The 27,098-nt window shown below is 36.9% G+C and overlaps 1 protein-coding gene across 1 annotated transcript in view; it reads left to right on the top strand.

Annotated features, from left to right (window-relative positions):
* Positions 1-14,083: 14,083 nt before the first annotated feature.
* LOC128988975 (protein toll-like) overlaps positions 14,084-27,098 on the top strand; it is a 31,217-nt gene continuing 18,202 nt past the window's right edge. Inside the window, exon 1 of the mRNA XM_054410798.1 lies at positions 14,084-14,246. The gene's annotated coding sequence lies outside the window, so the exon portion shown is untranslated. The remainder of the gene's footprint in view (positions 14,247-27,098) is intronic.

Raw genomic sequence — 27,098 nt, 5'->3', positions numbered from 1 at the left:
CCTGGCGGAGGGCGTGGGAAACCGGTACAATGCAAGGGCAGGGGCGCCCTCCCTCCAGAAATGTATTCGTTAGCGCGCACGCTCCCTCGATATAATTATATTTGTACAAGACCAACGGGCCTGGGAGCAAGTGTAGTCGATTAATGATCATGAATCAACGACACAATAGAAGGCAGTGGCGGCCGCTTGCCTGCTGACGTCATGATGTCTCAAATCGTGGGAGCAAGTGCGCCGATGTAGCGGTTACTTCCCCAGGGGTTGCTAACTTATGATTCTATTTAATTAAACTATTCTCACGGCACGTGGGGGAGATTTGCGGCTGCCCTGTCGACTTTAGCCTGCGGTGTTATGATAATTTTACGACTGTTATCAACCCTTGCCAAACATTTGCAGCGCTGTTCAGCGTTATTTTACCCCTAAGGAAAGGGTGGGTTATTGAATTTAGTTAATAAATCAGTTATTCTATGATTCAATATTTCATTAAAGCGGAAATTTCATTTTTAAAGTAGTTAATTTCGGACTTTGCTGCACATGAGAGATATGTGTACGCACGAGTCGCCCGCAAGTGTTGAAAGTTTCTCGAGTGCAACAAAGACACTTTGCACTCGTGTTACACATTATATTTTTCCTACAGTTACTAAAAATTATATAATTAATCTTTCAAACACTTTAGAACACGTTTTTAGGTTATGTTAAATCCAAACATTGAACGAAATGGGAAATGCTGCATCAGCGATCATAGTCGTAATATCTTTAAAAGTGTTGCCAGCTTATTTTCAAGCGTGCACGTATTTCGTGTCTAATAAAAACACTCTGTTTTGTGTTGTTTGGTTGGAATACTGGAGTGCGGCAAAAGTGATTAAATACAGCAATTAGCTACTTGGCGTACAATAATCAGTGCAAGGGAGCCCATTTTGTCAGGTAAACGTTATCAAACAAAAGAGGGAAATGTAATTACGTATTTATACTGATAATATTACTGATTCCTTGTTTATTAACAGGATTACCTTTATTCCACAATCAGAAGGAAACAAGTAAATCTCCGTGGCGAGACATTGTCTCTAAAAATAATTCTATAACATCGACAATCTTAACGTTTGATTCACGATTTCCGTTGATACCATTATCAACCACACTTTGCAATATTATAAACGACAGCGAGTTTATCGAAACATTACATTCATTGACTATACACAAACATAGTTTATATAATCATGGTACATATCACCATAGATGCACTTTTTTATTCGTTTCATGTTTATCATACTGATGGATAAGCTGAAGACAACTTTATTGTTCGTTTACAAGTGCGGCTAGATACTTTTTTCTGATTAATTCAAACGAGTATTTTCTAGCAGAGTTTCTAATGCTCGGTTCCTATGGAATTAGAGCGCGAGACTTCGGTCCCTGTGGTCCCGGGTTCAAATCCCGCCAAATCACCAATGGATTTCATCTAAGTGATAATGCCGCAACCCCTTGTGTAGCCTGAGGTAATGTGAAAAACAATTCCTGGCTAGTGCCTAGCGTCTTCAAAAAATGCTCGGTTCCCGCAGGGCTAGTTTACTCACTGGTAGTGAATTGGAGTTCATCATAACATATATGAAGTAATATTACATTACTTCATCCATGGTATAGCGTAGCGCCAATACTAGCGTTGTCGGGTCAAGCCTAGGTGAAGTTGACAAATGTTAGCGTATTTACGTAAAATCTAGCTCTAAATAAATTTTTCTTCGCTACTCTTAATATATTTTATTAGTCACACGAAGAGTTACGATTGCCCTACAAGGTCGAGGGTAGTTGCGGGTGTCTAGGCCCAGCAGATGCCGCCCCACCTGGTCCATTGTGCCCTTCTGGGAACCATCTGAATGCGGCCAGAAGCCAACCAGAACGATCAAAGCCTACAAATTCCAGGTCTCACGGGAAAAACACAACAGAGTCGGCACAATTTAGCTCTCTGCTCCACTTTTCTGGCAATCCTTGGGAATTTGGTAACGCTACAGTCGTATTTAAGTTATAAAGGGTGATTATTTTCGTTGTGTGGTTTTTGAGTTGGTAGCATTGCTAAACACAACAAATTAAAATGAAACAGCTGTTTAATGTTTATCTTATGTCATTTCAATAGTCGTATTTTTAAGTTAAAAAGGGTGATTTTTTTGTGTGGTTTTGTTGTGTGGGTAGCATTGCTAAAGACACAGGGGTGTCATTTGGGGGGGGCAGGGGGGGGGGGGCATTTGCCCCCCCTGGTTCCTAGGCTAGAGAAAAAAATATGCTGTACTAGCTAATATACAAATATTTTTTCCTGGCAAATAATACTAAACAGCACGGCAGACAAAAATCTGCTTATTCTTCTACAGTAATTTGAAACAAAAAAATATTATTTTTTTTGTGTCTCAGTAGCATATTCAAATTAATTGTGTCTTATTATTTTATTGACAATAAAATTTGATTTGCTTTTAAGTACTTAAAAACCTGTGTTTTATTTAAAAACCAAATTAAACTGTTATAAACTATAAGGTTTGAATACAACTGTATTCATTGCTATAGGTCTAAATGTTGTACAAGAGAATTTGGTCATAATTCTAATAACAAAAAAAATATTAATACACCATGGAACTATTGATCACGTTTCTAAGATGACTAACTTACCAACATATTACTATGTTTCGACCTGTTGTCAATAATTGTTAGTTTCACTAATTTTCTGCTAAAATTTAAATAAATTTTACTGATAAATTGTTTCTATTCGAAGTGTTTTTGACAACTAATATAAGCTTAAACCCCTCTTTTTTTGTTTCAAAACTGCTAAAAGTTGCCGAGCCTAACCATGAATAGACTTACAAAAACAGAGGAAAGTTTGTGAATTGTGCAAATTTATTTTGAAAACCGTTGTTCAGTTCGGGTAATTTACCGTGCACTTCGTCCGATCTACGGACCATGTGTTTTTGTAAATTGTCTACGCTGACAAACCCAACGAGCACATAGACCACAGACTCTAAAATGGCTTGAAAGTCAACATTCGTTGAGTTCGCTACGTCCTCAGCTGCTGAAGAGTGAAGAGGGTGTTATTTGAATAAGTCTGGTTTGTTTAAGATGTTTGAGGATTTTTTAAGGCAATCAGACAACAAGACCTAACCAAAAACAAACTCTTCACTTCTACCAATCGTGTTACTAGAACTACAGGGACATCTGCCGAAGAAAGATTTAAAGTCCTCGCCCAACAAATGTCACTTCTAATCCCTCCAACTCTCGTCTAATGTATTTTGGTAAGTGCAGCATTAGGGCTCGTGCCCAGCACAAAAACAGCCATATCCTCGACATCCTGTTATGAATCAGGTAAAAATAGACGGTGGGGGTGCGAAGGATACCAGATGGCCGGAAGGGCACGCGCGTCTAGGGCATCTGCCCTCTGGCTCCCTACAGCTGTAGGGCTCCGCCCCGTCCGGAGCCCTAGGTCTACCTCAGGCAGCATCTGGTCTGTTCTTACAAACTGGTTATCTCAGGAGACAATCCTCACTTGCTTCCGTTTTAACAAAAAGCCTGCCTAAATTATTGCAGTGTTCCGGAAATCGAGATTTCATTGAGTTTCATACATTTGGTACCGTACCTTTGTGATGTCCTTTTCCTGCTACCATATTTTTTAGTTATATTTTTTACTAACTGATTTATAATTTTTTACTACTGATTAATCAAAGCAGTTGGATTTTTAGTGTTTTTACAGCTAAATTCATGCCAAAACGTGTAATGCGGTGTGCAAAAGACGGGTCGCCGGAATGTTATCCCCCTGGAATTTTACCCCCTGGGCAAAGCTGACGTCACTATGACGTAGTAACCTGAGTGGCCAAAAGTTTGTTCGCGGCCGGAATTTTACCCCCGCGGATTTGGAAGTCTAATGAAAATAGTCAGAGCGTGATTAATTAGATTAGCGATAAAAACCGGAATTTTACCCCCTGTCCATATAACTAGCGTTTAGGCAACTGAAGATGTACGGGCCGGATTTTTACCCCCGGAATTTTACCCCCGGAATTTTACCCCCCGGAATTTTACCCCCTGGCCGATTTTAGAAATTGAATGATTGATTTCCTTATTTCTGTTTTTAATTAATTGTAAACATTTCATTATTTAGTAGCATATCTTTATTTATTTATTTTGTAATCTCAACTAAGTAAACAGAATTCGCTGTTTTATTTTGATCATATTAACCAACAGTTGGATTCAAAGATCAAATCCTGACACTCGAATCTCAAAATTAATATTAAAACCCTGTTCGATTAGTTAATGTTACATATAAATTTAGATAGGCTACTTAATAATAAAATGTTTACCATTAAATTAAAACTGAATGACGATAATTAATCATTCTCACTAATTTATATCTGGCCAGGGGGTAAAATTCCGGGGGGTAAAATTCCGGGGGGTAAAATTCCGGGCCGTACACTCTAGGTTTTTATAATTTGATGTGTTCTGATTAAATTCACAACCATGAAAATATATGTTTAATTCCGCGTTTAATCCATCGAGCTGATGTCGCGGAACTCAAAAGTTCGCGGCCGGAATTTTACCCCCTGGTTTGTGACGTCACGTTTGCCCAGGGGGTAAAATTCCAGGGGGATAAAAATCCGCTACCCCCAAAAGACAGCATGAAGCACTGCATCATGAGGGTTTAAATATGACAAAGACAAACCCAAAGAAACAGTATCCGAAATTAAAGAAACACATAGGAACGAAAATGTAGATTGTGTCCTTTGCGGCTTACATCTTTTAAAGAGTTGCGGCCTTGTCAGATGTTTTGGGTTTCCCCGTACACTTTTAGTTTCAGGGAAATTACCGAAGTTTATTTCAAAGGGACCGAAGTTTATGAAGTCAAGGGCATCATGATTGACTTTGTTTTTGTCAGCATGAAAAACCAATTAGGCTAAGAGTCGTTTGAAAACAAAACCAGACTTTTTCACTGAACAGTTAACAACGAAATGTTATTGTGGTTTATTCCTGCCTTAGATCCGTCTAAGTCATAGTTTTAGAGGATTTGCTTATACAGTACTCAAATATTTATAATCTTAATCTATATAATGCTTATAAGCAGTAGTTTTCTGTCACGGCCACCTTTAACTCCTTCAATTTTACCAAATATCTATTATTTCCTTATTTAATACGCAAGCAGGTTTTTTGTGACAATTACTCCTCCGAAACTACTGAACCGATTGACATGTTTTTGGTGTTATTGGAAAGAGCGTAAAGTGAAGTTGTGCAGGAAACTTTCTTTTTAGGGAAATAATTAGGGAGTGAGGCCCTGGGGCCCTTTAAAGTTTTGTATTTCTCCTTAAGATTAACATGAGACACAAACATTGTTATGCAACTCCAGCTGTTGTCAGAAATTAAAAGTGAGAAGAAAAACATGTTAATTATAAAATTGTGACAGAGATGTTATGCAGAAAATCTGGTAGTTAATGGTTATTTGGTGCTATTAAAATAAAGACTGAAATTTGTAAACGTACTGGTGACAATGGGTGATACCATGCGGACTACATTATCATTTGACAAGGACCAACATGGACAACCTATTGCGGCTATAAGTGGGAAACATTTCTACAATACACTAAAAGCCAGATCAGCTTTTGAAAAATGATAAAATATTTATAATAAATGTTGATTGTATTAAACTGTTAATACATTGTGAGTATTATTATTAGTTACGTAATCTTTGAGTTGACCCTTTTAAACTCATCGGAATTTACGACTTATTGTTCTTGAATAAGTTTTTTTTTTTTTTTTTAAATAACTCCTTTACTATTGCAATTGCTCGATTTCGAGCAACATGTACACAAATGTAAAGTAATGTTTCATAACACAGTCATTATTATGGTTATTATTTTGCTAATAATTTTAGTTCTTCGTAAGTTGGAAGAGTTCAAACTCTAGGAAAGATTTTTTTGAAGCAAATAAAAGTACACCTTCAGAATAGTAGCCTACCTGCATGTTTATGTCGAGGGATCAATATTTTTCAATAAATTAATTTAATTTAGCAAGGAACTTGAAGATAAAATTTAATAACTTGAAAATAAAAAATAATAGCTTTTTAATAAATGCTCAGACAGCCTTGGAGATTATGTATGGATAGGTTGAAGGTATTATTTGAGTACCTTGATCGTTTGTTCGCATTAACATATTTTTCAAAATTTGACATTGACATAGAAGATTAGAAAGTAGGTTTTTGTTGAGCGGAGCGAGCGAAGCGAGCGAAGCTCTTATACGTCGACTTTTATGCATTTCGTAATACGCAAACTCCTCCTAGACGGCTGAATCAATCGTTTTCAAATTTTGCATGGTGATAAAGACCATATCGGTGAGTGCCAACATCTATATGGCGTTAAAAAAGTCTCTCAGGAATCCGTAGAAAAATGAAACTGAAAATCACATTTTCTTAACATTAGTCTTATGGGTTGCTAGGTAACCATGTTGGCTGAATTAAATAACAAGTAAAAAGTAAACAAAAGATTTGAAGTTTTAGCATCTATCTATTCTATATATAATTCAGTTTTAAAAATCTTTGTACAACTAAATCTAGAGTTCTACTGGACCGATTTTATTAATTAATGGGTCGTTGGAAAGCTTAGGTCGTGTAGATTTGCAAATAATTATGAAAGTTTGATTTTATTATGATTTATGGTGAAAAATTTCAAAAAAACATGTTTTCCATAAGAAATACATTGAAAACGGTGTTTTTCACACTTTTTATTTGGGTGCGACTTTTAGCTGCCTTTTTTTAGTGTTTCCAAGAAGTGTATGGTATCAATTTGTAGGAAATTTTATTCTCTTTCAGAATATCACCTTCCACTTTGGTCGATTTCCTCACCATTTAAAAGTTATTTGCAAAAAAGCTAAGCAACCTCCGAATTTATAATAATGAGAAAATATTGAGTTTGGGATATTTTTGTTAAACTTTGTACAACTAAATCTAGACTTCTACCGGACCGATTTTGTTAATTAATGAGTCATTAGAAAGCCTTACTCATGTAGATTTGCAAATAATTATGAAAGTTTGATTTTTTTAAATATTTGTGGTAGAAAAATAAAAATAACAAAAATACATTAAAAACTGTTTTTTCAGGTTTTTATTTTCAAGTTTATATTTGTAGTCAGCTTTTGGCTGCCTTTATTAAATAATTTCAAGAAATACACAGAAGGTATTTGTAGGAAATTTTATCTTCTTTCAGAATATCACGTGCATTTTCTACGATTTACTCACCATTTAAAAGTTATTGTCAAATTAGATAAGTGACCTCCAAATTTTTAGTTGTTAAAAATACTGAATTAGGGATATTTTTGTTAAACTTTGTACAACTAAATCTAGACTTCTACTGGACCGATTTTGTTAACTAATGTATCGTTGGAAAGCCTAATTTGTGTAGATTTGCAAATAATTATGAAAGTTTGATTTTATTAAATATTTGTGGTGAATAAAGAATAAAAAGCAAAAATACATTAAAAACTGATTTTTTTTATAGTAAATAATTTAAAAGTTCAATTTATAGTTAACTTTCGGTTGCCTTTTTCGAATATTTTCAAAAAACGCCTAAGAGTACTTTGTAGCAAATTTTATTCTCTTTCAGAATATCACCTTCCACTTTGGTCGATTTCCTCACCGTTTAAGAGTTATTTGCAAAAAAGCTAAGCAACCTCCGAATTTATAGTAATGAGAAAATACTGAGTTAGGGATATTTTTTTAACTTTGTACAACTAAATCTACAGTTCTACTGGACCGATTTTATTAATTAATAGGTCAATAAAATCTGTGTATATTTCCAAATAATTAGTAAAGTTTGAGTTTTATTTATTTATGGTAGTAATACGTTTGCCGGTATGAATAATCTAAAAATGTTATGGTAGTAATAATGGGTTAGCCAGTATGCATCATCTGATCATATGGAACACATGTATTAACCTATAGTTTAACAGCTGATTGTTTTATTGTTATTTCCTTGATTTTTCTTTGTTTACATTTAGTTGTTTACTATTTGAATTGGTGGTTGAGGTCCGTAAAGTGTGTTTCTAAAGTGATGTTTTTAATCTGTACCATTAATAAGTATTGGTACGGTAAGTTAAGTGATGTATGGATTTCATAACCAAAAATTATTATTTTATTATATTAAATTATTATATTATTATTTTAACTGTCAATTATAAATTATTCAAATTTAATTTATAATTCACAGTTTAAAATAGTATTTAATATTCGTTATTTTGAAATGTTAATTATAAACTCAATATTTTACATTAGTTTAAAAATGAATAACTTTACTCTTCACTACATGGTTGGTGGGCACACGATTAATTGTTAAAGAACTCAAGCCCAATTAAATAATTGCAGAGGTTTTAACTGGATCAGCAGCACGTGAAATTGTATTCATTCCAAGGATTGACTTAGCACAGACGGACACAGATTTACCATTTGTTTTAAAAAGACGGCAATTTCCTTTAAAATTAGCGTTTGCTATTGCAATAAACATAGCGCAAGGCCAGACATTGGATAAAGTTGGGATATACCTTCCAGCACCAGTATTCAGCCATGGACAATTAATTGTATGTTGCAATATCAAGGGTTAAAAGGTTTGAAGACATACAAATTAAAATTATCCCTGGCAAAGAACAAGGAAGATTATTAAAACAATCAGATGAAGTCTTTACAAAGAATGTTGTTTACAAAGAAATACTATAAATAAAATATTTTTGTAAAATTTTATTTGTTTTTCATTATTTTACTCTTTTAGAAAATCAGTTTATTTTCTAAACAATTTCATTCTTTAAAAAATGTTCAGGTACTTACAAGGGCATATATTATGTACTACTGTACTTTCTAGGGACCGTTGTATTTATTAACTACAACGGGCTCTGTTGCTAGTGTGTTCATAATAAGCCAACTACCCACAGTATACTAGGAAATTACAAATACAGTACAAAAGGAAAAACATCACTTGTTAATATTGAGCAAAGATTATACTTAAGATTACTCGATACATTGTAGTCAAGGGTAGCAGTGCGAATTCTAGGATCTGTTTTGTTACGAATACATTAAGGTATCTGCAATCCTAAAATGCTATGGGAAGGGAAGGAAACAGGTCCGTGACGTAGGAAGTAGTGAAGGAAGTAGTAAAGGCAATCATAAAATGCTATGGGAATAGAGGGAAACAGGTCCGTGACGTAGGAAGTGATATGAAGGAAGTAGTAAATGCGAGCAGTCCGGAGTGTGGGGACTGTTTATGACGATAAGATTAGGGTATCTGCAATCCTAAAATGCTATGGGAAGGGAGGAAAACAGGTCCGCGACGTAGGAAGTGGTGAAGGAAGTAGTCAAGGCGAGTAGTCCGGAGTGCGGGAACTGTTTATGACGATTAGATTAAGGTATCTGCAATCTTTAAGTGCAATGGGAAGGGAGGGAAACAGGTCCGCGACGTAGGAAGTGGTGAAGGAAGTAGTCAAGGCGAGCTGTCCGGAGTGTTGGAACTATTATGACGATTAGATAAGGGTATGGGCAATCCTAAAATGCTATGGGAAGGGAGGGAAACAGGTCCGTGACGTAAGAAGTGGTGAAGGAAGTAGTCAAGGCGAGCTGTCTGGAGCGTGGGAACTGTTTATGATGATTAGATTAAGGTATTTGCAATCCTAAAATGCTATGTAAAAGGGAGGAAAATAGGTCCGCGACGTAGGATGTGGTGAAGGAAGTAGTCTAGGCGAGTTGTCCGGAGTGTTGGAAATGTTTATGACAATTAGATTAAGGTATCAGCAAACCTAAAATGCTACGGGAAGGGAGGAAAACAGGTCCGCGACGTAGGAAGTGATGAAGGAAGTAGTCAAGGTGAGCTGTCCGGAGTGTGGGAACTGTTTATGACGATTAGATTAAGGTATTTGCAATTCTAAAATGCTATGGAAAGGGAGGAAAATAGGTCCGCGACGTAGGAAGTGGTGAAGGAAGTAGTCTAGGCGAGTTGTCCGGAATGTTGGAAATGTTTATGACAATTAGATTATGGTATCAGCAAACCTAAAATGCTACGGGAAGGGAGGAAAACAGGTCCGCAACGTAGGAAGTGATGAAGGAAGTAGTCAAGGTGAGCTGTCCGGAGGGTGGGAACTGTTTATGACGATTAGATAAAGGTATTTGCAATCCTAAAATGCTATGGGAAGGGAGGGAAACAGGTCCGCGACGTAGGAAGTGGTGAAGGAAGTAGTCAAGGCGAGTAGTCCGGAGTGTGGGAACTGTTTATGACGATTAGATTAAGGTATCTGCAATCTTTAAATGCAATGGAATGGAGGGAAACAGGTCCATGACGTAGGAAATTGTGTAGGGTGTAGATGTGTGGATTTATGTATCTCCAATACTACGGTGCTTTCAGAGTGAACTAATGATTTTCCCCGAGCAAAGCTCGGTCCCCAGGTACTATAATCAAATGACGACACTAGCTTGAGGTTCGTGACGTATGAAGAGGTTAAGGAAGTAGTAAAGGTGAACAGTCTGGAGTGTGGAAACTGTTTATGACGATTAGATAAGGGTATCTGCAATCCTAAAATGCTATGGGAAGGGAGGAAAACAGGTCCGCGACGTAGGAAGTGGTGAAGGAAGTAGTCAAGGCGAGTAGTCCGGAGTGCGGGAACTGTTTATGACGATTAGATTAAGGTATCTGCAATCTTTAAGTGCAATGGGAAGGGAGGGAAACAGGTCCGCGACGTAGGATGTGGTGAAGGAAGTAGTCAAGGCGAGCTGTCCGGAGTGTTGGAACTATTATGACGATTAGATAAGGGTATGGGCAATCAAAAATGCTATGGGAAAGGGAGGGAAACAGGTCCGTGACGTAGGAAGTGGTGAAGGAAGTAGTCAAAGCGAGCTGTCCGGAGTGTGGGAACTGTTTATGACGATAAGATAAGGGTATCTGCAATCCTAAAATGCTATGGGAAGGGAGGAAAACAGGTCCGCGATGTGGGAAGTGGCGAAGGAAGTAGTAAAGGCGAGCTGTTCGGAGTGTGGGATCTGTTTATGACGATTAGATTCAGGTATCTGCAATCTTAAAATGCTATGGGAAGAGAGGGAAACAGATCCGCGACGTAGGAACAGGTGAAAGAAGTAGTAAGGTGAGCAGTGTAGAGTGTGGGAACTGGAAACCGTTTGTAGCAGTTTTAATGTTTCTGCAATGCTGAAATGCTATGAGAAGGGATGGAAGCATGCCCAAGACATAGGAAATTGTGAAAGAAGTAGTAAAGTCTAGCAGTACGGACAGTGGGGATGTTTGTTGCAATTAGATTAACGTATCTAAAATACTAAAATGCTATGGAAAGCGATGAATACAGGTCCACGACGTAAGTGGTGAAGGAAGTAGTAAAGGCTGGCAGTGCAGAGTGGGGGAACCGTTTGAGCAGATGGATAAGTGAATTTGTAATACTTAAATGCTATGAGAAAGGAAGGAAACAGGCCAATGACGTAGTAAATGGTGAAGGAAGTAGTAAGGCTAACAGCGCAGAGTGTGGGAACTGTCTTTGGCAATTACATTAATGTATCTGCAATCCTAAAATGCTATGGGAAGAGAGGGAAACAGGTCCACGACGTAGGGTGTGGTGAAGGAAGTAGTAAATGTGAGCAGTGTTGAGTTTGGGAATGGATTAATGTATCTGCAATGCTAAAATGCTACGGGAAGAGGCTGTAGACTGTAATATATTAAAAATGATTACGAAGCACAAATCGATACATATTTTCGATACATGCAATCGTTTACAATCGAAATTTACAATACAACTGAGTTGACAACAGCTGATTTTTATTCCATAGAGGCTAAAAACGATTTTTACTCCCTAAATATTAAAAATGCTACTTTAGACCTGCAGCGCATGCATGAAAAAATACTGTTTTTACTGCAGTAAGACAAAAACAATATAATATGAACCCTTGATGACTCCGCTCAATTTTGTGGATGCCTCTGCGAACGCCACCTAGTACTTTCTATGTTGGTATTTTAGCATGGTTTGCTGACACAAGTTACTTCACTTTTTACGATTGGAATGCATGCATTTCTTTGATATTTTATTTAATTTTACCTACTCTTAAAAATACCTTTCCTGATTTTAAAACATCTACCTAGTCCATATAATATTGTATTTCTATTACACCTGTCAAAAAAATACAAAATTGAGGATGCCTGTTTTGAAGTATCTACACTGACTATCTGTCAATCTACTGATGTTATTATACAAATTTACGATACAAATCAATGTAATCTAAAATTGTTTAAATTAACGTCTACTTTTTTAGGATCCGACTACACCGTAAACTGAAGCAGGTTTCAATCTTTACTTATACTTAATAGGCTACTTAATTAATTTTGGAGTTCCGCAAGGTTCAATTTTGGGCCCCATCTTATTTTTAATACTTATGAATGATTTATCTGTTAATGTTTCTTGTAGTGATGTCACAATCTATGCAGATGACACAACACTGTTCTGTAGCCACAGTGACTTAGGGCAGTTGCACTGCCTATCAGAAAATGCCTTAGGTGAATCGACAGAGTGGTTCTCTGCAAATGGCTTGCTTTTAAATGTTGACAAAACTGACAATTTATTGGTTTCAACCCATGACATCTGTGATTTTAGTTCTGTTAAGCTTTTAGGTATATATATTGACAATAGGCTGTCTTGGCAGCATCATATTGATTTTATCTGTACAAGGTTATCCAGAGTCAAATGTTTATTAAGCAGTTTAAGGAATCATGTCACTAATAGCTATTTGAAATTAGCCTATTTTGCATTTTTTGAGAGCATCATAAGATTTGGTATTGTGATTTGGGGTAATGGAGTTGGTATTGGTAAGGTGTTATTGATACAGAAAAAAGCCATTAGAATTGTTACTGGTGCCAAAAGATTAGACCATTGTAAATCTCTGTTCATAGAATCTAGTATATTAACTGTTGTAAATCTGTATATTTATGAAGTCTCCATTTTTGTGAAAAAGAACTCAAACAAACATGTTTTAAGAGGAAATGTCCATAGCCACTTAACTAGAAATAGAAATTTTATTGATGTAAGTAGAGTAAGACTGTCTAGATCTCAAAACTATCATACCCACTTGGGGATCAAAATATTTAACATGTTTCCAGTTGATTTTCGTGCATTGCCCTTAAATGAATTTTCAAAAAAACTGCTCTATTGGTGTAAAGCTAATCCTATGTACAAGTTAAGTGATTTCTTCAATTTACAATTTGTAAACAAAGACTTAAATTTTATAGTTGTTTATAAATAATGTTTCTATTGTTTAGATTGACGATGTCTATTGTAATTCTTGTGAATTAATTAATGACTAATAAACTTGTCTATTGTCTATTGTCTATTGTCTACTTAATCTAAATAAATGGGATTGGAAAAATGTGTATGTAAAAATCAATATTATGTGGATTAGCGTGTACAGTTTGGTCAAAATATCTTCAAAACTCGAATCTTATTTGTTTAATGGATGTCAGTGCTATGATAAGAGTTGGATACATTCTACTATTAACATACTCATTTTTTATGTTGCAATTTTTTTTATACTTAAATTATCATGACTTTATATTTTGAAACACAGGATATCATCATAACAATAATATATAGGTACTTTGCACATAGAAAGGCGTAAATGGAGCATTAGTATCTCCTAGACTAAGTTTAGAACTAAAAGAGAATTAGCATGTTCGTAAGAAACTTCATTTTCGTTTTTTTAAACATACATATGTGTGTATATCACATTTCACATTACCGTCATGGAAATACTTTAATTTCAATTTCTATATGCGGGTTTCCAGCTTACAGTACCCAAGTTGAGAAATGGCAGACATTCCCTTCTTATAAGACATAAAAGTATTAAATTCATTCCTCCGAATAAAGTTGATATTTTTATCCAATCCAAATTAAACAGAGAATCCTTTTCTTACACCTACTTCCTCCTGAGTTGCTTTTGTAAACAGTGCAGCTGCCGTTTTCAGTGGTGGGGATAGAGGAAGGATGGGGAGGGGGGTCACGTGATGCTGGTCAGCGCGATAGACAGACAGACAGACTGACAGTCAGAGTGTGTACGTCGTCGCAGGAGGGTGTGTCGGGTAATTGTTTGCGAGTTGGAATGTTAGGTGTGAGTTTGTACAGTTTTAGCTAACTTTTGTATTACACATAGTTCTGCGAGTCAAGATGGAGCGTTGACCTTCACTACTTCCTTCTGTTGGAATTTATTCACGAAATTTCAGGTAAAGACTTGTGTTGTTACAGTATTAACCTAAATATACTTTTCATTCCAATCTGCAGTATTTACAGTTATAATTTACAATGACAACACCGTAGTGTATCTAACAGTAATAGGGTAATAGTCATGCGCATTTCGCATCATTTCTGAACGTAATTTGAGCGTAAAGTTTGCAGTGTTCTCATTGGTTGTCTACGTCACCGGTGCGTTGTTAAAACATAGGTTATGTAGGAAAAGAATGAACTGAGCAACCGATGGCAATTGTTAAACTTAACTGCGCACATTGTTCATTCACTTTACCGTCCTGTCATTCCATATAGGTCTTGTCCTCTTGTCATGCCACTTCCCACTTGTATTTAATACACTAGTTTGTTAGAACATTATTTTAGGTTAGGAAAAGAATCAACTGACCACCGATGATAAGTTGACTGCGCGTGCGCACATTGTTCATGCACTTTACCGTTTACCGCCATTGTCATTCCAGAGAACTTCAGCTCGTGCTCGGTGTTTACTTGTTTTACATTTGTTATTCCATGTTATTTTTGCTAGCTGGACTAGCTATTTGTGTATGAGCGCAATGACTGTTTGTGCTCGTAATAACTGTACACAAAAGATTTTTCCTACCACCATAATTTAACTTAAAGCATACGGTATCTAATAGCCATAATAACACACTGGATGATATTTTTACATGTAGGCCTACAGTATATAAAATGCAATTTTGATTTAGGTTATATTTGCTTTCTTAAGGTTTTCATATTTTTGTTTACCGGTCGTTAACTAACGCAAGCCTGACCTGATCCGTGGCTGAGATGGTGTTGAGATGACAATTCCGAAATCAGCTGATTAGCGTGCGGGAATGAACCATTCTCGCTCAAGAGCGGCAATGAGCTATTTTGCGTTAGCATACGTTTAAACAGGTGTGGCAATGTGATCATTTCCTTGTAGATCATTACCGGTACCTTTCACAGATTATTCAAATTCCTAGCAGAGAGATCTTGATGAAGTCTTGTAAAAAATTGAGAGAAAAAAAACAGTAACCTTAAATTACCCTAAACTGTCGTGGTTTGTTTTTTAGAGATTCTGTAAATGGGATACACAGTATATTAATGCTTCTGTACCAGCAAACCAAAGTAAGTTACGCATGAAAATTAAATGTTGATTTAATTAGTGAATGTCCAACCAGGTTAACTGCAAAATTGCCTTGCAGATGCTGCAGGTTTACTGTGGTGGGGTATTTTATAATTCGCCAAGCTTTGCAATACCTCGGATAATCTATGGCAATGCTCATACTGTATTTATAAAACGTCGAGTTGAGGGGTTATCTAAAACTACGCCTTTCATTTATTAATTTCCATTTACTAGATCAAAGAGGTGAAAGTTCAACATGTGGTTTCCTTGGGTTATCTGTTGTGGCAGCACTGGCCTTCGACAGCGAGCATTTTATCAGCTTTTCGAAGGCGAAGCTTATTTTGTTGTTGAATTTTTTCGTACGGACGGAAATCCCTTTATAATTTAATCCATAACCTCAAAAGAGAATAAATACTCACCACATGACAACGCTTCACTCAAAGTGTCTCCACTGAGGTATAAATTACGGATTACGGTCTACAGCACGTCGTGTCCATTGTCCAGTCAATATCTCATGAGTTATGACCTTCTTCAACATTCGTCTCCATCAGTGAAGCCATTTGTAACGACCGTAACGAATATTAACGCTTTTCTCGTGAGTACACACGTTTGACACGCCGGAAGTTCTTGATCGTTGCCGGATTTCCGGGAGATAAGGACTGTTGACCGTTGTGGCCGGTGCCCCATGCGTTATCATGGCGTTATACTAGTTGCGATTTTTTGCTTGAATGTTTTTTAGAAAGGTTTTATGGGAGTATCTTGTCGTTGCCACTCCAACTATATGGACCATGGCAGTTGAAAATTAGACATCCTCGATTTTGCTTTGAAGTTGAAACTCATAGCCTTGGTTAGTGAATAGCACTTGTAATAAATGATCCATTGCCGGTGGCGTAAATAATACGATGTCAGTATGACTTTGCACTTCGAAACAGCTGATTACAGTTGCTTACAGTGCAGCTGGTTTATAAATGCTACGAATATTTTTTTAAATAGGCACTTTATTTGATCATTGTCGATATACTCAAATCCAAGATTATTTTGCAACATTTTCCACATTCTTGTTTTTCCACAAGCAAAACAATCATCTTACCTTTTCTCTAGATTCGAGTTTTATATACATTCATCAAACAAATTAAATTTCAAAATGTAATTTTAACTCGTGAGATGTTTATTACGTTGAAGGAGTGTGATCGATCTAATTTTCTTAAAACTGTTAAGACGAGCAAAACAGTTCGGTATAGCTAATAGCTAAAAACAAAATGGAATCAGTTTTGTCACGAATGGGGGAATACATGTACTACCCCATCGTTTTTTTGTTATTTATTATAAAAATTGGCGTACCGGTAGTTTGACGAATAGTCCACCAAGCAAACCAATAATTTCTTTACGAATCTTGATTATTTCACAAACATGACCGCTATATTGGAACTTGTAATGATATGAGTCATTGGTGGAGGTATGTGGGTGAAATATACCATTTTATAGCTTGAATCGCTCTTTCAATATGTATTCTGTACTGGTCGAAGGATACAGCCAACCGATTCTTCTAGCTCAGCCCTTGTTGATCAATCTCTTCAGTTCAGCCGCCCCTAGTCGATTCCCACCCCTTGTCCAACGGCCAGTAGCCCTATAGCCTATTTTACCGCCTGTTGCGCCATAATTGCCGCGTTCCGCCCTGCGCCCAGCTGTTTATTATTGTGTTGTCAGGTTCGATGCTGCCTATTGTAGCCAACTCTGATCCATGACTTCCCAAGTACAGAACACCGGATAAGTAGGCCTGGGGGGTTGTGTATGGAGGTATTTTAGAGGGGTTTGTGTTGATTGATCAAATTACTCAGATTTGTTTAGCTGAGGGAATGTTCAGTGCAGGGGGGAGGGTTGTGATTGGTAATCATTGTTGTGGGCCTAGATTGCACAAGTTTCAACACTGTAGGGTGTATGGCTGTGATTCTTGAATGAACGTGAAGTGAGTTATGCCCATGTAGTGGTTGAACCTTGCATCTGTTTTAATTATTTCTATCCCATCATGTGTTCATTACCCTTCGTGGTAAAGAAAGATTTAATTAATTATCCTATCGGAAAGTTTTTAACAAAATATTTACTAATTTTCATATTTTTTTACAAGCGTGTGTTACATTAATTTGTGCAGGTATTGATTAAAATTTTACCTCAAAACATATTATTGTCCAAACGATTTAATGAAACGAGAGAGTAAAATATATAAAATGCCGGTACCTTATTAATAATTTATGTTAAAAGGAAATTGTACACAAATGAAAAGAAAATAATAATTACCTAAAGGAATTCAGATGTAAAATTATTCACAGAAATGTATGATTGTGTTTTACCTTTGACTTTGATATCAATGCAAATTACATATAAATTTAAAATCTGTCGATCATTGGCGAGCAAGAAAAACATGAAACACCAAAACAATGTTGATATATAAATTATATATCACACGTAGTATATTTTCTCTGTTCAAACTGTTTTAAAAAGCATTACCGTAATTTTCCACGATTGAGTTTCAATTTGAATTCATTTTGGCAAATATTTTACTCCTGTAGTATTTTTAGATTTTCAAATTATGCTGAATAGAGAATATTTTTGCACTGTTGGAAGTCAACGTTTTTATGAATCATTTGTATGTTTTTATGGCGAAGCTGGTCGTGACGACTGTTAGCGTTACTTCTGAGAGGTATTTCCTACATAGGTATTTTATTAATTTACACTGTCAGTGCTGAAGTTGTGTTAATTAACAACTTTGAAGGGAACCGGGTTTGGTTTTAGCTGCGGTTTTAAGCTCTCAAAGAGGGATTTTCTGTAGATATCCATGGTTAATTTACTAGTTAATACATTCGTATGTTTAATGAAGAATTATGCCATTTCAAAATCCAAGTACCGGTAAACTAATTATTTATCCTCTGCTAAGACCCCTTAAAGAATCCGGGAGAATTATAATCAGTGGGCTGTATTCCCGTAAGTCATCTGTAGTATCAATCAATCAATTATCAATCATTGAAATGGGGACGCACTCTATGTACGTATTTTAACCTACCAAAAGGACAGAATCGATCTGTTCTGTGGCTTGTCCCGTTACAAAAATGATCGTATCTACAGTATTGTAAGCCGTAGAAAAAACACCCTCCAAACCTCGTTATAACTTAAAGTCTGCATACCGTATCCTAATCCTTCTAAAGATGCCAATAAATATCTGTCCTAAAGCCAATAGTTTTCTCAGTATCTGCCTCCGGCCTCTAGCAGGCAACCCTTTAGTTTTGTTCTCGGGCATCGCCCCACTGGCTTGGCGACCTGACTCAGTTCTTGGTACCGGTCCAAGACCTACTCGCGTCGTCTGCACTGAATAAGTGATTACACAAAATGGCGGAGTCGCACCTAGGTTTGGCCACTCTTTTGTTTTTGGCTTGGATACCTAGAGAGAAGTTTACTATATTACTGCTACAGTTTTCATGGTAAATCGGGGTTCGTGTTTTAAAATGCTTTGTCAACGTTTTTGTAGATGCACAGCATTTATTTTATGTCCCGATAAGAAAGGATAGAAGAAGTGTTGTAATTTTTACTCTTGTTTGTCGTGAAACTTAATGCGACGTATGTTGCCCACCCTATCAGTCAGTTATGTTCGGAAAAATAGAATCTACGGCTGCACTTTAGTATCTGTCCTACACTCGTTCGAATGAAAAATATCGATATATAGATTATTTGATATATCGATTATTTCATTCGGTTAGTTAGGTTAACCAAACTTCATATATCGAATGAAATAATCGATATATCGATCGATATATTCGTTCGAATGAATGTAGGACAAATACTAAAGTGCAGCCAGATTTTGTCCTTACAAGAGGAGATCTTTATTCATCTTTGTCCCCAGGATTTTTTACACTCGCTACAATTAAGTAGATTCTATGCAAGAGTCTGCGTGTTTTACGAACATTCCTTTCAGACGCTATTTTTTAAGGGACTGTTCCAAATCTTGATCTTGTTACCATCTAAAGTCAAATTTTGTCCTAGCATCATTAATTTATATAGTCCAATGACGGGTGGTGTCTCTGAAAAAAAAAATGACTCCACTTAGGATTAAACCAGCAACCTTCATATGTAATCAATATTCGTATCCACCCCTCCCATAAATAGGGCCTGGCGTATTAAAGAAAATGTTCGTTGTTTGACCCATTGTCATACGCGTAGCACAGTAATAAAATAAACAACGTGCTGCAAGTACACTTTTACATTAGATTGTGATTTTTGGAGTTTTCATGTGTTTCATGTTAGTTCCCATATAATTTGTTCAAGCGCTTTAAAAAACCATTGTTCGGTCGAAATAAGATTGTTGCTGTTTTCTCCGGCCTAGTTAAGTTACAAAGTACAGACCATACACTATTGTGTGTATACAAAGGTTTGCGAGTGGCCCTGTGCTGAACTGAGTGGGATGTCTTGTAGGCCTATCTCGTGTGTCGAGGTCAACCACGGCGACTGAGGTCTGGGCTATTCTGGCAATAGAAAGTTTCTCTGCGTGAATGTATAGCACACACCACAAAGTCAGGAATAGAATATATCAGTAATTGCTTTGTACGTTTAATTAGCGCTGTGTTTTGTCATCCTTTTGCAATTTCGAAGCCACAGATTAAGAATTTAACATTTTTCGTCTCGTGCCATTGCCTACTGATTACTACAGATGGTTTTATACTAAACACAATTTTACTTTTGCTGCACTCTTTTTTCCGCATTCCAGTATTCAAACAAAACAACACAAAACAGCGTGCTTTGTATTCCAAAATGAATGTACTGTATTCCAATGCTTTTTTTATGTTAGCAAGGTGGGTTTACGCTTTGTTTTGTGGTATTAGGCACGTAATCCGTGTACGCTTGCAAATAGGTCTACGATCAGCTGTTCGTTGCCAAAGCTGTTGCAGTGTTTACCGGATTTAACCTAACCTAAAAACGTTTGTATGGTGTTTAAAAGACTAATTATTTATATGCTTTGTAGTAACTGTAGGAATAATATAATGTGGTAACGCGAGTGCAAAATGCCTTTGCACACTAGTTAGACATGTGTAGACGATGCGATACAACAGCAACACTATCTTGGCTACAACTAACAGGACTGTGTCAGGTATATATAGCTTACTGAATACTATCGATAGGGTATGCCTACTATGCTTCTGCTTATTGAATACTATGAATCACAGTTGTAGGTGTGTGTAGTGGTATGATGGACCCTGTCATATACCCTTCGTCTGGGGACTAGCCAATGGTTTATGGCCCGAGCCAGTGAACAGGAAACAAGTTCCTTCATACCATAGACAACAATAATTAAATATAGATCGTAAGCTGTGTTGCGGTTACCATAGGTTCTGGCGCACACCGTTGGGAGCGCCATGTAGTTACGGCGTACGCGCTACGTAACTACATGGCGCTCCCAGTGGTGTGCGCCAGAACCTATGGTAACCGCATCCACAGAAAACATACTTAGGAGGTGAATTGAATGATCTGCGGTGATTGGGTGAATCTCACAGCGTGAGTCATTCCCAAGGATAATCATCACGAAGGCGACAAATCACAACCAGTCTAGAGCTGACCACACTTAACACATGTGGGTACTCACACAATAACACCACTTAGCTAACACGGCCACATGGTCACGTAGGCGCTACTGAAGGCAGTAGCACATATGACTTTGGATACTGGACGCAAATGCGATTAAAGACCTAGGTGTGCAATTTATTCACTTTAAATTTTACTTTCTCCCCCTATACATGGTAAGTTATATGGAGAAGGTATTGTTTACGTCAAAATTTTCGAGTTTGAGTTTTGAGTGGATATACCCGTTGTGGGTCCCATGTACCCAAACAAGTGGTTTTCGAGGCGAGGTCCGTCAGTGTGTGTGTGGATGTGTACAGATCTACAGTCCAACCCTATTGTCCGATTTTGATTAAATTTGGTATGTAGGTTTTTTAGAAATTTTTATTTTTAATCGTGATTTTCTCATGAAACCCATAAAATAACGGGAAAATCGGATTTTCTAAAGAATGGCCCGAACGGTTTTGATAGACATTTTGTATGTTGTAGCCCTTTAAATTCTGGACAAAATTGTAGAACTCCCCTTTCTGTAAAAATTACGGTTAAAAGGTTATTGTAAATGAAGTTATTTTCCCATAAAATAAGAGAAAATGGTCCGAATGGTTTTGATAAATATTTAGTATGTTATAGTCCTTAAAATTCTTAACAAAATGGGACCAATAACATTTCCTTGAAAATTACGGTTCCATAGTTATTGTAACTTATGTAATTTTCCCATAAAAAAAACCCCATCAATTAACAAGCATCGGATTTTAGAAAAAAAACCCGGTTTTGATGAAAATGAATGTGTTATGTCCCCCATCCTAAACAAAATGGTGCAACCGTCATTGCTGTAAACAAGTACGGTTCAATGGTTAGTGCAACTTGTTATTTTTCCTACAGTTACCTAACAATGCACATGTTCTCTCACTGATTTGAGAAAGCAAAGTAGCCAATTCGCTCATCAGTGAGACAATGTTAACATTGTCTCACTCTAATTACTTTGTCTCACTCCAGATTTGCAACGTGAAGGCACGAAATAGTGAGCGCATAACATGCAGGCAACGTCGTATGCGCGCGAAATACGTTGGCAGCACTGGCTGTAAATCAGCTGGTCAGCTGTTGTACTGTTGTATTTGTCACTTTACATTAAATGTTATATTAAAAGTTCACTTCTGTGTAAAAATAGGTTATGTTTCTTCACAAATTTATTTGTTTTATGGTAACTGTAGGAAAAATATAATGTGCAACTCGAGTTCAAAGTACAATTGCCTCACTCGAGAAACCATTCCTCACTCGCCTACGGCTCGTGAGTAAGGATTTCTCTCGAGTGAGTCAATTGCTCACTTTTCTCACTAGTTGCACAAATAACTATTTCCCAAAATATCATAGTGTTACTCCCACCACCCATAGGTTGTTGACAATCTTATGGGAGAAAGTAAGTCAGATTGCTGATACCGTTTATTTTACTTCGCATTTCAAGAGTATCCAACTTTTCTAATTGGCAATTTTGTTTCGATCAAACAGATGGTCACTTTGTTGAGTTTTCCGCTAGTTGTTGTGGTACAGCTGTGAATCATCTGTGTTGGATGTACATGAGTCAAGTAGTCCTCATTCACCCCAGATTGTGTTGACGCCGTGTATTTCTATCCAATAACAAACAAGTCGTTAGCTTACCTTATATAACCTGTCTCGCCTTACAGGATCTTGACTCGTCTTGTCGTCTAGTCAAAATATTTTATGTTATGCTATTGCGGGTTGAAATCTGTTGGGTGTGTCCAAATGCAAAATCCAAATTGGGTCAAGATATGTAAATGGTAGTTTATTTCATTTTATAATTTCCATCATGATATTGTCATATTTCTTATTCAGAATTCATTTGCAGTATATAGGCCTACAGTCACTGACAATTTTACCTGTTCCAGCAATTGTGTACGATAGCAAGTCTAATCCATTTTTCACTACTGTTATGTTAGGTATCCCATAACGCAAATTTTAAATCGCACAAAAAACTCATGGTTGTCAGTGCAGATCTCAAAATTTTATAACTGAGAAAGATTGGATCTATGGATAGATGGATGGATGTTGGTGACAAGTAAAATCGAAAAATACTAAACCGACAGGGTTGAAATTTGGTATCACATTCCCGATTAACATACAGACATATTCTTATCTCAAAAATCATTTCGGGCTACTCGGCTCCTCCCAGTGGCTGTTGCTCCTCCTAGATGTGCCTTTTGCGGATGATATACCGTGAAAGACCTTCGTCCTATAGAATTTTAAAATTTCATAGTTTAAAAAGTGATGAATTCTGTCGTCAACTGTTTTTCAAGTTTACTTTTGTTTACATAAAAAAAGATGGCCATGCTATAATTTTATTTACATCCATCCGAAAATGGGGTTACCTGTTGTAGTTGGTGATGTTTCAGTGAATTCAAGTAAAATTTTGTAATGTTATTTGTGTAAAATGTAATGAAGAAAATTACTTACGTTAGATATTGTGTAGTGAGAGGATTGTTGTGTTTTCATAGTATGTTTTATTAATGTTTTAGTGAATTCAAGTAAAATATTATAAAGTTATTTGTGTAAAGTGTAAAGAAGTGGTTCATGACTTACGTTAGATTTTGTGTTTTCATGGTATGTTTCATTACTATTTGTAATTTTCCTAAGATCCCTAGAAGAGACCGCGCACGCAAGGAAAATAGGGACACAGACAATATAGTTTTACTTTAATGTTTCTGTTGTCTGTGATATGGATATGATGAGACATAATCGCTTTCACCCTTATCAACTATATCAAATATATCACGGATGTTGAAATCACGAAGTGACACAGGTTGTTAGTTTTATTATTAATTACAGGCTAAACCACAAATTCCCTGAACAAAAATGATCAGCTCCACCATACTGATATTGAGAGATGACCTACATTGTGAAGCATAACATTTGGAACGCGTGTCCGAAACAAAGATGAAGTTGCGCAAACATCTTTGTTTTGGTCCGGTAGCTCGCGTCCCCCTCCACCCTAGGGAACCCGGATCCTGAGGGAAAGCGACCCCCTCCCCCTCCCACTTCCTCCAGGCTGTGGTTTGGTTATGTCACCTGATTGTGGCGGTTATCACGCCATAACCTACAACATCTCTGTTCTTATGCGACATCTTATTTTGGTTTTTGTTTGCTTGCATTGTTGACAATCTTTCTCGTGGTGCTGCCGGTTAGCACGCTTATCTTATCATTTATGACGACTAGTCTGTTATGACTAGAATGTCTGTGGATTTTCTCTTGCTTGCATCCTTGATTGGGCTTCCAAACGGTTCCCACAACTGTTCTTGAGTTAGTACGCTAAAAAGTGCATGTATTCGGAAAACCTCTTTTAACCCCTTTTATCATGCAGCGCAAATAAACTATAGGTAGCCGTGTGCTCCTTCAAATTAATGTGAGAATCGTTTTTTTTTCTCTTCATGACTCGCCAAAAATTGGATGCTATCTAATAAAAATTCGAGGTTAATAATATTAGTGGTTGGAAGGTTTCTTTTACAATTGTGTAAACATTGCCAACGGCGGAAAACATAAATAAAGTCAATGTACTTCCAACAATTACGTTTAATATATTAACATTATCATTAACAATAGGATGAGACATTCTGTGGCCGCTGGTAGGAGGTTTGGAAGGGCAATGAACTATAAGCCAGGTGCCAGCTCAGCTGCCCTCACCTGCCCTAGCCTAGGTTCTCCTTCATTAGTAGAGAATGTTCGAATTCTTTATTCTCAGAAGATTCATTTGTAAAGATTCGTTCGAATTCTCAACCCTTTTTGCGGTTCTATCGTGTGCGTTTAAAAAGTTCTAAGAGTGTTTTGAGGGAAATTTCAAATTTTAAACTGGGGGTTTCCAAATTGTTTTGGTAGTTTTTATTTCAGTTGAATATTTGTTTTTTTTTGTTTACCAGCAAAATCGAGGCTAGGCTAATCTACTGATTTATCATTTACGTGTAAATCGGTTGTATTGATATCTCATGAAACGTTGTTTCCAAATATAAGTATGTGTGCAGAATATTTTACTAAGGATTTTGTCGCGCTCAATCTAATCATAAATAATGGACGTTTACTCCAACTATGTCATTTGCCTACTCCATTTCAGTGCCTAAAGTCAATGCACTTAAAAACACACAGTTTGACCAACTCTTTTTGGGCGTTGATGAGTCGCTGTTTTCATTCTGGATTTACTCAAGCCTTAGTCTGTTAAGGCTTAAAATGTAAAATGAAATATTTATTTCGTTGTATCATGTTAAAACTTAAATCAAGAAGTAACTTATTAAGACCAAGTTAACTAAATAGGTCTCTCGCACTTTATGATACAAGCAGTGAATACAAGGAGTGAAATTTTTGAAAGACATGCAGGTGCGCTGCTTCAGGGGTTGCTTACTGTTGGGGAGTATCAGGTGAAAGTATATTTAAATTTAGCCACCAATTCCACTGCCTCTGTGAAGATTTGCGAACACAGTTATTGATAGTGATCATAAGATTTGGGTTACGCGATTCTCTGCAATAAACGTCGCGTTGTTTTGATCCTAAATACCTTACAAGCTCTTCTAGCTAGTTTTATACACGTTTGCAGTAAATCTGTTTAAGCCTAACCCAAAGTAATGTATTAAGAACTAGACGGATGAGATATTTAAAAAGCGTGCTACTTTCTAAGTTCTATATTCTCTACTTGTTTTTAAACGTAACCAATGGAGCCGTAAAAAAATACTACAACGGACATATCCCATTTAAGGTCCATTTCCTATCCTGCGACTGTTACGACTCTAGTCGCGCGGCTCGAGCCGCGCGGCTGAAAAAATTGACTGCTTTAATGCAAAGTAAATGCAACCGTTTCCTATCGAACGTCTACAGCCGCGCGACTGAAGCGACTCGAGCCGCGCGGCTCGAGCCGTCGCGACTGGACTGCTCCGTGAGCAGTTCAGTCGCTCAGTCGCGCGGCTGTAACGAAATAGTTCATACATACGGAGTTGAGGTGCGAATTGATAGTATACTGAGTTGTTTGATTGTGTGGTTTTTGATAGTTAAATACTGAGTTTCAAGTGTGTGCCTTCAAAATCATGGATGATTCAAGGTTAATTGAACTTGTTCGTCAACACCCATCTGTTTTTAACCCCAAACACCCCCAAAACAAGGATGCATATGTGCGAGAAAACGTCTGGTTTTCCTTCTAAATCACTTCCGATTAACGATAAAATGTAATTAAACTGACATATATTGACATGAAAAAACTTCCTAAACATACTTTCATCTTGAAGAAGATGTCTCTGAATAAGAATTCTTTGGAATCCCCCATTTTGTCGTGCAACGAACAATGGGTTAGTTTGCTCACTGTTTTTAACAAGGCACGTTAATAGTTCTTCTTCTTCCCCTTCTTCCATTAAAATGTACGCTACCAAAGCTTCTTCCATGACGGTCAAAGTGCAACTGCACTAGTCACACTAGAGTGGGAGTTGCAGGAGTCGCGGCATAGGAAATAAGACAAGCGTCTCCAGCCGTACGGCTCTAGACGCGCGGCTAGAGTCGTAACAGTCGCTGGATAGGAAATGGACCTTTTACACTCATCCTTCACTTTTACTTGGGCTAAAAGACGCTCAGTTACGCCCCTTAATCAGTTAATTGGTAATATAATTGACAAAAAGTTACTTTTTCAGTCTTACATGATTAAACGGTCGGTACATGAAAGAACACGACATTTAGCAACACTCACCCGGTGGCCAAAACTATAAACAAAACTAGGTACAACTTGTTGGCATGGTTTTTAAATCGTCGAAGTGTAGTCTGTTCCCATAATTTATTATCGAGGTACCTCGATACCGGGTATTTATTAGCTGATATTCACGCTTTAATCCGTCGTTAATCTGAAGTTTGTAATTATTTTGGACTCTGTCGACAGACAATATTGATTGGATTTATAGACAATCTCTTTTAAGTGTGGTTTTGTGAGTGGTTTTACAGATCACCTAAAAACCACTTAAACCGCTTGCAGCAAACATAAACACATCTGAGCTCTATTAATGATATTGTGATAAAATGAGGAAAGTTTTCGGGTTTTGACGTTCCACTTCGATTTTCTTCGTTTATTTGTAGTTGGAAATAATAAACT

This window comes from Macrosteles quadrilineatus, unplaced genomic scaffold (genome assembly GCF_028750875.1).
Source record: "Macrosteles quadrilineatus isolate MER2022 unplaced genomic scaffold, UCM_ALF_1.0 Scaffold_3__2_contigs__length_128488019, whole genome shotgun sequence".
Lineage (NCBI taxonomy): Eukaryota > Metazoa > Arthropoda > Insecta > Hemiptera > Cicadellidae > Macrosteles > Macrosteles quadrilineatus.
This window is presented reverse-complemented; position numbering and strand designations above follow the sequence as displayed.